Here is a 12,746-nt window from a genome sequence, read left to right as displayed (position 1 = left end):
CAATCTTTTGTAGTCTTTTTGGTCATAGACTCTTGTACATGACTCAGTGTGAATATAAAGGCATGTTTGTTTATGAATTTGTATCCTGCTTTTCTATCCTGAGATGATTACTGTCAGGGGATTTCTTTTCGCTTCCGAATGTGCAATAAAATGAAAAGGGTTGGCGACTCATCCTGGGAAGTCGCAACTTTTTATCGACCAGAGAGGGATAGGCACGCGCTTGGGGTTCGGGGTGTGACATCCCCTTTTTATGGTATCAGAGCGAAGTTTGTGTCTGGAGTGATAAGGTGCGATGGGTTCTTGGGATAGTTAGTAGGAATGGCCTTTATTTTATGCTGATGCATGTGAGTGATAGTTGTTTGGTAGCTTGTTTGTGGGGTCACTCAAATTCTAATTTGGTATAAGAATTGGTAAGCAGGTTTCTGTAAGAATCTGCGTGATGAGTGACTAGGAGTGGAGAACTCCTTGGAGGAGGTTAGTAGGACCTGTATCTCGGAGTAGAACGCCGACAAGGATCGGTACTCGAGGTAGAGCGCCGGCTCAGGCCAGTGCGAGTGCAAGAGTACCGCCGTAGGCTGGTACTGAGAGTGTAGCAGCACCGAGCGATCCTAGGCTTGATGGGATCGTTCAGGCGCTAGAGTCTTTGGGAAGCATTTTGGGTCAGCAAGCACAGAATCAAGCTACCGTTGCCACTGCTGCTGCTAATGCCGTAGCCACTGTTACTGCCGTACCGGCTGAGGTCCAGTAGGGGGACATGTTAAGGGAATAAGCTGTCGCATCTGGGTCAAGATTCGGTTCCAACAGAGGTGACAACTGATTCAGGAAGAGACCAACGACAGAAGGAAAGCACTTCCATCGTCCCACTCGAAGGAGTATAATGGGAAAGCCAGGATCGAGCCAGTTTAGAGTGTGCCGTTTTTGCGGAAGGCGACATGGATTAGCCCCATGCCTCTTAAGGATGGGTGCTTGTTTTGAATGTGGCCAGCTGGGTCACTTGGTTAGGAACTGTCCCAGAAGACAAATAGGACTACAGTTATCGCCGCCACCACCGATGGACCAGAACCGAGGAATCGCGCCACCGAATGCATCGCAGAGTATTTGGAACAGGCCTCAGGTGCAAGAAATGATGCAGGCTGTCGCTCGACGGGAGGCAAGGGACCCACTAGACATGTGTCGAATTTGTAGAAAAAGGCATGGGTCTGCCCCGTGCTTTAAAATGACGGGAGCTTGTTTTAAGTGTGGCCAGCATAGCCACTAGTATAAGGATTGCCCACATAGGTCCAGGAGAGCATAAGTGCCGTTACTGCAGATAGGATGCCACTAGGATGGCTAAAGGAACAAGAATGGACTAACCATGCATGAATCAGAGGAAGAATGTTTTTGGGACGATGTTGTCATAGTAGCGTAGTGGAGTTGTGGTTAATTTTGTAGAACTGCAGTTGTTGTAATAAAGTTGTAGAAAGAAGAACCTTGGCTAGAGTTATATTTGACTAGTTTGCTTATGTATAACTTGGACGTCATATATATATATATATATATATATATATATATATATATATATAATGTTTGGCTCAAGAGACTTTTGTTGTAATGAATTGTGGTAGTAATATAATGCAGTTTGATCAGTTAGCATATGGAAATTTTGAATTACTAAGAGTTGGAAATGACCTTTGATCCTTGTTATTTCGTCACGGAAACCGACCGAGTTCTGGATATAGGTTGCAAAATTTACTTGGCAACTGTAATGGATGCGTTAGTTGAGAGACCAAGTAGGGAGATCATAGCCGTCGTATGAGAGCTTTCTGAGATGTTTCCATAGTAACTGTCAGATCTACTGCCAGATAGTGAAATGGAATTCATGATTGAGTTAGCCCCCGGGACAGAGCCAATCTCTAAGGCTCCTTACCGGATGGCTTTGTCAGGGTTGAAAGAACCGAAGGTGCAGATGCAAGAATTATTGAATAAGGGGTTCATACGTCTTAGTGCATCACCTTGGAGAGCACAAATTCTATTTGTAAAGAAGAATGATGGATCGTTGCGCCTGTGTATCGACTATCGACAACTCAATCAAGTGACGATCAAGAATAAGTATTCATTATCGATGATTGATGAATTGTATGATCAGTTATAAGGAGCGTTGATATTTTCAAAAGAAAATTGACTTGAGGACAGGATATCATCAACTGGGAATCAGAAAGGAAGATATACCGAAGTCAGCGTTTCGTACTCGGTACGGTCATTATGAATTCACAGTCATGCCATTTGGATTGATGAATACTCTAGCTGCTTTTATGGATTTGATGAACCGAGTGTTTAAAGAATACCTGTATCAGTTTGTGATCGTGTTCATCGATGATATCCCAATATACTTAAGGAGTCTAGAGGAGCATGAAGGACATTTGAGATGGGTACTGCAAACTCTAAGGACTCATGAGATGTATGCTAAGTTTAGCAAGTGCGAGTTGAATTTAAACCTAAGGACTTCATGAAGATGAACTATTTGTCGTACATACATTTCAACCACGTGTCGATGTTGAGGAAATATAAACCTGATCCAACCCATGTGTTGAATTTCGTGGAAATAGATGTGGACAACAGAGAGTCGTATGTGGAAAAGCTAGTGTAGATGGTGAATCGAAAGGAGTGAGTGCTGCAAAACAAGATGATCCCTTTAGTCAAGGTGATTTCGCAATAGTATGAAATGAAGGGAGCCATGTGGGAAAGCGAAGAGATAATGAGGCATCAACATCCCCATCTTTTTGAACGGCCTTGTAATGATTCAAATTTTGAGGACGAAATTTTTATAAAGGGGAAATAGTTGTGATATCTTGAAATTCAACCCTTTCGAAATATATGAAATGGTCATTTCATCAATACATTGATAGTGAAATTTACTCTGAATTGATCATCATGAGTTAACTTATTTATTAGGAGATGCCATAAATGATTAAAATGCGACCGAACAGAGAATCCAATGGTGGATAGACAGCTCAATGATAAAGATCGACAATGGTCAATACTATACTATTATAAGTCAAATAGCAAATGGATATAAATCGATTTGATAGGAGTATGTAGTCGGCTTGCTAGTGATTCCGCATAATTACGATACTTGTTGTGAACGATAGTAAACCGATTCTCTATTGATCTTGTACTCAAAGTTAGTAATTGATCCCTCACAATTACATGACAATAAGGGTCATCCACGATTTGAAAAGGCACAAACGTGGATCGAAATCAACTACGGGTCAAATGTGCAAAAGCCTCTAAAAGCCACTCAATAGTTTAGGTCGTACTAAAGTCTCATTTGATCGATTTTAACCACAAATTTTAATTCGATTTCGGGTATCAAACTCTCGAGGATTTCAAGACCAAACTATTGGACGTCACCTCATTTATCTATCGATTTATTGGCAAGTTAAAATTTTTCGAATAAGGACTAATTGGTTGAGAATTGGAAGCCAAAAAGGGGTTGGGCCGAGCGAAGGCCCAATGGGCCTCATGCCCATTAGATTCGTTTATGAGGACCCGATTAGGCCCATCAAGTCAAGCCAAGCCCAATTCAAGCCCATTCAAGCAAACGGCCCAAGGGCAAAATTGAAATTTTTGGTCAAAAATTGTGAAATGTCCATCTTGCCCATTCTAGAAGGTTTTTGGCATTTCTGGACAAGAAGACAAAAAGGGAAATGCTTGGAGGAGAGGGAAATGAGGAGGGTTAGTAAAATTTTAGGAAAAAATCTTCTTTCTGTCTCTCTCTCTCTCCCTTCCCCTTCCTCCTTGGTTCGGCCAAAGTCCCCCCTCTATTTTTCTCTCATTTTCACTCTTCTTCTTCTTCTTCTTCCCATCATCATTGCCATTTACCACCGCCACCACCACCATTCACCGCCGCTGTGCTGTTGTTGCTTCGTTGTCGTCACCGCTGAACCACCACCATCACCGAGCTGCCCCCTTGGCCATGAGCTCAAGTTTTGTCGAGCCACTGCCATGGTGTCGCCATTCGAGTCGTGAGTTTTACGTTCTCACCGCCGTTGCCAAGAGCTCACCATCATCATAAACCGTGAGTTAGCCTCCTAATTCTTAATTGCATTTAGGGAAAGGATTAAATTATGGTTAATTGTGGTTAGTGTTAGTTAATGACGATTTAGCATTAATCATGGTTAATTGTGGATTAGATTAAGGCTAATTGTAGTTAGCCTTAATTAAGAATGGTTATCGCTAATTAATGATGGTTTAGTATTAATTGTGATTAAGGATTGTCTATATTAAGGTTACTTGTGGTCAGCTTAATTAATCATAGTTAGATTAATTAATTGCAATTAGTCTTAATTAATCGTGGTTAGTTTAATTAATTGTAATTAGCATTAATGAATCGTTATTAGTTTAATTAATTTCTATTAGTCCTAATTAATCGCAATTAGTTAATTAATTGCACTAAGTCTTAATTAATGACGATTACTACTAATTAATGATGGATTAACATTAATTAATGATGGATTAGTTGATAAGTAGAATTTATTCTTGAATTATTGGATGAATTTATGCATAATTCATGTTGTTTGAAGCTTGTTATGCCATGGAAATAATTTCCCAATTTAGAAACCTAACTTGTTATTTTAAAGAAGGTTTTATTGGCATATAATGGCAAATCATGGGAGTCATGTTGAAATGCCATGTTTTATGTGTCAATTGAGGCAATGAGATTTTAAAATGAAAGTGTATAAAGTTTGATGGGTTATTTATATGTACATGATCATGTGTGATTATTTTACCGTAATTTTACGTGTGAAAATTACTGTAATTTGTTGTATGAGCACGAATCATGTTTGCATTGGGTTAATTAATGGCAAATGAAATTGGCATGAGTATGGGTGTGCTTGAGTGGTCACTTAATGGAACTCGTCACTCAATGGGAGTTTTGGGATGATGCCCGATTTTTATCGGATGCTCGATGGGGGTCCGTATACTGAGTCGCAGCTGAGGCTAGACCCATTCTCCTTAAGGAATCCCATCTATGGCAGGGGTTCTAAATGATGTCGTGCCCAATGGGATGGGACGATACTCGGTCATGTCGGAAGACCGCCAACTCTTGTGTTGGCCGTAGCCCGAGGGGTAGTAATAATTGAAAAATGTGTGAATGCAATGTACATGGATGTATATGAGATGTGTTCTAAATATTGTTGTGCTTGAAGCATTGGTATTGGCCCATGTTAATAAAATTTATGTAGGGGTGTGCCAAGATGAGGTAAGGATATATAATGGGCTACCTCCAAGATGAATTAACGTCCTAATTGAGGCTTAGGTTGTTAACTTGTTGAGATTTTATCTCACTCTGTTGTTGTTAAATATTTTCAGGCCCTGGTACGGAACATCGTCATGGGCGTTTTGGGGTCCCTATGGACGAGGATACAATCATTACCTCATACCCTGTTATGGGGTTTGACTGAGCGCACGAGCTTGTGGTCACTACAGTTTGGGTAGATAAGCCACTGGGTGCCCCATAGGATATGTCATGCCCCGAACCTCAGGTACGCGAATATCCCTTGGCGGACGATTAAAAATGCGACGTCCTAGGACACGTCGGCAACCCATCCTTTTTATCTTTCAATTAAGCACATGCGGAAGTGAATTAAACAAACCCCTAGCCAATAAACAAACATAGGGATAGTAAAAACATGCTAGTGATTTTTCATAAACTACGCTTTATATATATACCAAGTTAATCCTATGGGTTTATATATACAAGTCTGTCTCAAAAAGGAACTCCTAGGCGACCTACACCCCAGATCCCTCCGACTTGAGCTCTGGATCCACCATGACACCATTTGGGATGTCGATATCCATGGGTTGACCTACCTCCCATCCTTCGTTCCGACGAGCGGTCCATCAAAACCCTGCAAGGGACCCTCCCGACCACCATTGTGCTCATTAATGAACCATGCCTTGAAGCGATGGGGCACTACATTAAAGGAACCATCATCGACCCAAATCATAGTCACTACTAACTCGCAAGTCCAGTTGGTCCCGAAGATAGGGAAGAAGGTAGACTCCACCTCTATATCTCATGGAACCCCAAATTGGACTGGATGGATCTCCATACTAAGGACCTGAAAAAGGTTAACCACGACGACATGTGTCACGCCCCAAACCTCAAGGGTGCGCACAGCCCTCGATGGTCAACAAAATTGCGACGTTCCCAGAATGCATCACCGACCCATTCATTTTATTGCACATGAGGAAGTGAAATAAAACAATCCCCATACAACAACCAACATGGGATAGAAAAGCAAGACAACAAAATCTCATAAATACACTTATATAAACAAACTGAGTTTAAACACAGAGGCCCAAAAAGACAAAAGAGCGGCCAGGCTAACCTTACCTCGGACACTATTTACTTGGGATCTGGGTCTACTACGACACCGTCAAGTGGGTTAGCTACCCCCTCGCCCGCAGCGACGTTGACCACAATGGTGGGGATGTCGAAACCCTGCAGGGGACCTTCCTGGACCCCATTAGGCCCATGATGGAACCACGCGATGAATCGATAAGGTACCAATCGTGGTAGGCCCTCATCGACCAAGATAGTAGTCACGATGAGCTCATGGAGCCAGGGACTCTTGGGGACAAGGACGTCGGTACTCTACTTGGTATACCCCCGTGGCTGTCCAAAACGAACTGATCTCGCCTCCATCTAAGGACCTAGAAAAGATGAAACCCACGACGGGGTGAGACAATGTCTTAGTGAGTTCACGCTCTAAACCCCGATTAGGAAGGTAATACACCTAGAGGTAGTCTAACCACACATCACAAAAGACTCACCTCGCCTCAGTTCCTTCCTGTACGTTAGTATTGTTCATATAGTAAATGCATATATTAAGTGCACACATCAATTGGAATGCCTCACTCATATCTCAATCAATTACAGGGGTCTTGATTATGAGGCAAAATCGTTATGACACATCCCATTTTGTGCTACATAATTTTGTCCCATAATTAGACCTGTCAATTTCAATCATCCATGCGTCCCAATTGATTACGACCCAACGGCCACGGCCGACTCAACAGTCAGCGGTCTTTCGGCATAGCCGAGCGTCGTCTCACACTATCGAGCATGGCAACGTCTACATCTAGAAGGCATTCCACATAGGAGCATCGGTTCAGCCTCCATTGTGACTGCCATCCGTTGACTGGGGCATTCCTAAAGGAGCATTGTCCAACTCAAAAACTCGTGACAGGTTCTCATAGCAATTCCATGCATATCCAATCCCAGCTAAGGACATCGTGCTTTGCACTCAAATACCTCAATTAAAATAATGTACTTGGTCTATTTTCTTCATATTAAAAACACTTGGTAAAATAATTGTGTGTGGGTACACGGTTAGATCGAAGCATAAAAATTGATATCATTCCTTTTAAAATCTCACTATTTGATGTAGTACCGAAAAACATTTTTTTTTGTCAAAACCTAACACCCGGTATTTTCTAATTAAATACCAAAATTTCATAATTTTAAAATAATAACTCAAAATCAACAATCATCACTCAATTGCACAAATTAGCACTCAATTGCATAAACTAAATGCACCACGACAATCAACACGAAATTTTGACGATGGCTATCCTGGTATAATTTTCGAAAAATATTAAATAATTAAATAAATTACAAAATTAATTAATAAATGAAAATTAATTCAATAAATGCCTAATTAAGCTAAATATGCTAATATAACCACCTAATTGGATCTAGAAAAATAGTGCACTATACTAATTAAATAGTACAATCTAATTAACCCTTAACTAATCTAATCTAATTGCCTAACAAGCCTAATTAAGCAACTAAACCACTAATTAATCTAAACTAACCACCTAAACCAATCTTAAGCTAATCTAATTATCCCCTAAGCATAATTAACCCCATAAGCAAGGTTTAGCAACTAAACTCACCGGATTAGCAAGCCGGAAAGTTCACGGTGACATCGACGTAGAGGTGAGCGAGACACAATCCTACTGCCGACACCGAACGAGGTCCGAAGGGGCCTAAAAAAGCCCACGAAGCCTCAGCCCACAGCCTGGAACTTCGGTTCTGGATTTGGGCTGAAGGAGTTGGTTAGGCAGCTCGGTTTGGCTGGAACGGCAACGGGGACGGCTACGGCAACCAGGTGGCGGCGACAGGTGGCGGAGACAGCCTCGATGGCTTGGGACGGTGGCTGGATGACGTACACATGGGCACGGGGCAACGTGTGGGAGACGGTGCAGGGTTGGAGTCGTGCGGTGAGCGGGACAACGGGGGACGCACGGACGGGTACTCACGGGCGTGCGACTTAGGTGGCAGCTCGGACGGCGGTAAGGGGTGGTCGACGGTGGTTGGCTGGCTTGGTTCTTCTTTGGTCTTCAATCAACAACAAAGTGGAGATAGAACAACAAGGAAGAAGAAGAAGAGGACCTGCTAGTTGAGGGGGAACACAAAGCCTCAAAAGTCTTCAATAAAAATCTAAACACTTGAGTAGAGGTCCCCACCATCTCCACCCTTAGCCACAGCCCATTTTCCTCCCTCAAAGCTTCCTTAGCAAGCCAAAAGGGTGCTGAAATGTTGTACCCCTCCTAGGCATACGAATTTTGTGCATTTCCCCTTCCATTCACTTCAATTCCACTTCGATTTAATCCCAATTGGTGCCCAAAAATACTAGCCAAGGTATTCACATCCAATCCATGATTTCCTCACCAATGGATCCATATTGAATGCCAAAAATCCACACAAAAACGGCCCTTTTAATTTCCTGGTCCAATAATGTCCAATTTTGATTTTTTGCCAAAAATCCAGACTTGCCAAAAATTCTTCAAAGGATGAGTCAACATTCCTAAATTAAATCGTGACATGACAGAACTTTCAATTTCTGAAATCGGGTTCAATTTCGTGATTAATTTCAACCGGACGCAATTTTAGCGTGACATAACCTACCGAGTACCTTTTAAGAATTTTTAGCGCATTTGACTCGTTGTCGATTATTTTCGAGCTACATTGTACATCTTCGACTCATTGGCGACTCTCGATTGTTGTGAAAATCTCGAGGTTTCAAATATAGACATAGGGTACAAAAATGACAGAAAAATTGGTTTAGTGCTATTCAATAAGAATTTTACAATTAGATGGAATCACCCACACTTTAAGCACATGCCTTTGTCGATCCAACCTATCTCCGGTCTCTGATCGATTTTGACGATGCCGTATTGACCATTGCAGATTAGCACGGTCGAGCAATCGATTTCTTGTCGAATTATCAAGTCTGTCGCATTTAGATTCCTTAATGGATTCACCTGATAAATTAATTATCTCGTAAGTGATCAGCTAAGAGAAAACAACTATAGGTACGTCGATGAAAAGCCCATTTCATTTCATCGAAAATAAGGTTGAAAATTAGGATGTCACAAGGTGAGATAAAATCTCAGCGAGTTAAACCCTAAGCCTCGACTAAGACGCAAATTCGTCTCAAAGGTAGCCTAAACAGGCACCACAAACAAACTCACCTCGCCTCGGCACGTCCCTGCATATTAGCGCATCACATATATGCCATTATAAATATTACAAGCATAACTAATAACCAGAACACATGATTCTCATCCTCCAAACATTCACATGGGTCCCGATTATAAGGTAAAACCGTTTTGACAGATCTCATACCATGCCAAATAATTTTGCCCTATAATCAAGTGCAATAGCACAACCATTCAGGCATGTTCCGATTGTTAGAACCCATCGGTTACGGCCAACTCAAAAGTCGATGGTCATTCGGCGTAACCGGGCATCGTCCCGCCCTATCGGGCACGACAGTGTCTAGCACACTCCGCCTAGACGGCATTCCATAAAGGGCATCGGCTCGGCCTCAACCGCGACTCGGCATCCGTTGACTTGGGGCATCCGAGCTTAATCAGGAGTTGCCCCCCCCCAACTCTCGTCGGGTGACGGGTTCCAATAAGTGACCATACGACCACATAATTAGCCAAGAGCACCATGTTTTGATTTCAAACGCGTAATTTTCAAATAGTAAACTTGGCCAATTTTTCTTCTTATTAAAAATCTTGGTAAAATAATCATGCGTGGTCATGTATTCAAAATCGAACCGTCAAACTTAGTACACTCCCATTTTTAAAACTCCACGATTTTATATAGTACATAAAAGTTGGCGTCAAAACCCGACACCTCGCATTTTTCTATTTAAATGCCCATAAAACCGAGTTTTATACTAAAAATCAATATCTACCATCAAGCAATCAATTGCACATCATAGCACATATAAGCCATCAAAATCACGCATAATTCTATCCAAGAAAACGAGCGTAAAATTCTACGAAATAGCTAATCCATCACTAATTACGCTAATTACGATTAATTAAACAAATTTGGATTAATTAAGTAAATTGAGATTAATTAAACTAATCCAACTTAATTAACCTAATCATGTTTAACTAACCTAACCAAGGTTAATTAACCTAACCAAGCTTAGTTAACACTAACCTAGGATTAACTAAATAAATCCTTATCAAGGCAAATCTAACCACCCCTAAGCGTAACTAATGGCCTAATCAACGATTAGGGAGTTAACTCACGTTTTTTTACAACAGCAGGCTCCCGGTGACGGCGATACGACAGCGATAAAAACTCGAGACAACCGCGGTTCGCACGGAGGCTTGACGGCGATGGATATGGCCCTATGAACTCTTGGCCAAACGGGGGAAGCTCGGCTTGGCTTGGGCTAAGCTCGCCGGGGTGAGCTGGACGATGAGCTGGTGGACAGCGGCTGTTGGTGAGCTGGACGGGCTGTTGGATGTGCAGTGAGGCGATGAGGGTTTTGCTGGTTTGGACGCTAGACGTGGAGGGTGGCGCTGGGGTTGGCACAAGGAGATGCTGCTGTGGGATGCTACTGGTCGTGAGAGGAAGATGGGAGGCTGGTGGTGTGGTGGTGACGTGAAGAAGCTACGGTGGAATGGTGCTGTTGAGGACTTGGGTGTGAGGGGCTGTTATGGCGAAGGGGAATGGAGATGGCAGAAGAAGAGGGGAAAGAAGGGGCTGTTTAGTTGGCTGAGGGAGAGATGTGTGGGGAAAAAGAGAGAACGAGCAAAGAGAGGGGGCTAAACGTGCATGGGAAGAGAGAGAGAGAGAGAAGAAAGTCAAGGGGACAACCAATGAGAAACTTAGGGAAATATCTAAGCACACATCACCTAAGCCTCTAAAGTCTTCATGCTACAAAGTCTTGTGCCCACCCAATTAGAAATTAGCTCTAATTTCACCCAATTAAGCCAATTTGGAGGTAGAAAAACCCTATTTTTCATCCCATCTGAATTTCCTTTTCTTTTTCTCTTTGTCCGAAAATCGTTTTTCCGCAAAATTTCAGACTCGTTGAAAATTTGCCGAAAGATGAGACGACGTCCTATAAATGAGTCATGACACACTTGAACGTCCGATTCTCGAAACCGCATTTAATGTCATGGTTAAAATCGATCGAACGCTACTTTAGTACGACCTAACCTATCGGGTAGCTTTTAGGGGTTTTACGCGTTTGACCCGTGGTCAATAATTTTCGATCCATGTTTGTGCATCTTTGAATTGTACACAACCCTCGGTTATCATAAAATCGTGAGGGTTCAATTACGTGTACCAAGTATAATATCGATAGAAAAGTTGGGTTATTGCCGTTCGACGCAAATATCGTAATCATATGGAACCAACCACAATTCGACTACGTACTTTCGTCTAATCGACTCGTACCTGTTCGCAAATCGGCAAATTGATTTATAACGGTGTCGTATTGGCCCTTGTCGATTATTATGGTCAAGCGGTCGATTTCCGATCGAATTCTTTGGTCTGTTGCGTTTATATCCCTTAATGGCTTTACCTAATAGATTAGTTAACTCGAGAGTGATCAATTCTGAGTAAATTAACCATAAATGTGTCAATGAAATTACCATTTCATATATTCGAAACGAAGTCAAATTTTAGGATGTCACAGGTTAAAGGCTAGGTTCGTTAGGGAGGGAGAAGATCGTTTTGGCCCAATTCGGGATTTTGATCGACCCCTTGACAAGGAGATTGGAGAGCAGGTGTGGGATTCGATGGACATGGACACCTCTGATGGTGTCGTTAAGAATACGGAGACCAACCCGGATGTGGAGGAGCACCCCTTCAATTATGAACCCGAGATTCTGCCTAGTTATTGCAACATTTAGTGATGGGTGCGAGTTACATCCCTTTTGGTTGGCCTTTGCCTTAGAGTAGCTTAATTCAACCTCGACTGTCACGCCCCGATCCTCTGAGCGTGTGTCCATCCCTCTTTGGTCAATTAAATAGCGACGTCCTAGGATAAGAAAGTAGGGCCTCAAATTTTCAGACAGATCAAATCATCGATCAATTGACTCAGTCAATTCCATGTCATCAAGACCATTCCCCAGTCAATACTATCTATAAGTCTGACCATAATCCATGACTGCTTACTCTAAGCTGATATATAGGTAGTATAGCTCACTAGAAGCTGCCTCATATATAGAGATAGTATACAAAATATACTCACTAGAAGCTGTCAGATCAACTAATCCGCTATACTATTGTGCTTGCTAGAAGCTGCCAGATCCACTGATCTACTATACTATTCGTGCTCACCAGAAGTTGCTATACTAAATATGCTCGCCAGAATTTGCCAGATCCACTGATCCGCTATGCTAATCATTACACCATTTTTATCATACCGGATAAA

The sequence above is a fragment of the Eucalyptus grandis genome, chromosome 4 (assembly GCF_016545825.1).
Source record: "Eucalyptus grandis isolate ANBG69807.140 chromosome 4, ASM1654582v1, whole genome shotgun sequence".
Classification (NCBI taxonomy): domain Eukaryota; kingdom Viridiplantae; phylum Streptophyta; class Magnoliopsida; order Myrtales; family Myrtaceae; genus Eucalyptus; species Eucalyptus grandis.
This window is presented reverse-complemented; position numbering follows the sequence as displayed.